Raw genomic sequence first — 317 nt, forward strand, 5'->3', positions numbered from 1 at the left:
TCCCCCCCCCCCCCCCCCATTTTTCAGGTCTTGATGTAAATCTCATTTTAAGCCTAGGGTGGTTTTGACATTGACTTGTTATTAGGACATAGTATTTATGCACCATGTTCAATATACAGTATTGAACTTTGCACCTCGTAACAAAAGGTTTTAGGCTTCTGGGTTTTTTTTAAGACAAGCTGTGGGCTACACTGAGAGCCCTTCAGCCTCTTTCTAATGCAGTATTGAAGACAAATATACAATTATATCAAATGTTTATTTTCGATGTGTGTGTACATAGTACAGTATTATGCAATAAATTTGATGTTTAATTCTGA

The 317-nt window shown here is 36.6% G+C and overlaps 1 protein-coding gene across 1 annotated transcript in view; it reads left to right on the forward strand.

The window, feature by feature from the left end:
• HERC3 (HECT and RLD domain containing E3 ubiquitin protein ligase 3) overlaps positions 1 to 317 on the forward strand; it is a 49,594-nt gene extending 49,277 nt beyond the window's left edge. Inside the window, exon 25 of the mRNA XM_009273529.2 lies at positions 1 to 317. This exon is cut by the window's left edge and continues 1,520 nt beyond it. The gene's annotated coding sequence lies outside the window, so the exon portion shown is untranslated.

This window comes from Aptenodytes forsteri, unplaced genomic scaffold (genome assembly GCF_000699145.1).
Source record: "Aptenodytes forsteri isolate BGI_AS27 unplaced genomic scaffold, ASM69914v1 Scaffold93, whole genome shotgun sequence".
NCBI lineage: Eukaryota > Metazoa > Chordata > Aves > Sphenisciformes > Spheniscidae > Aptenodytes > Aptenodytes forsteri.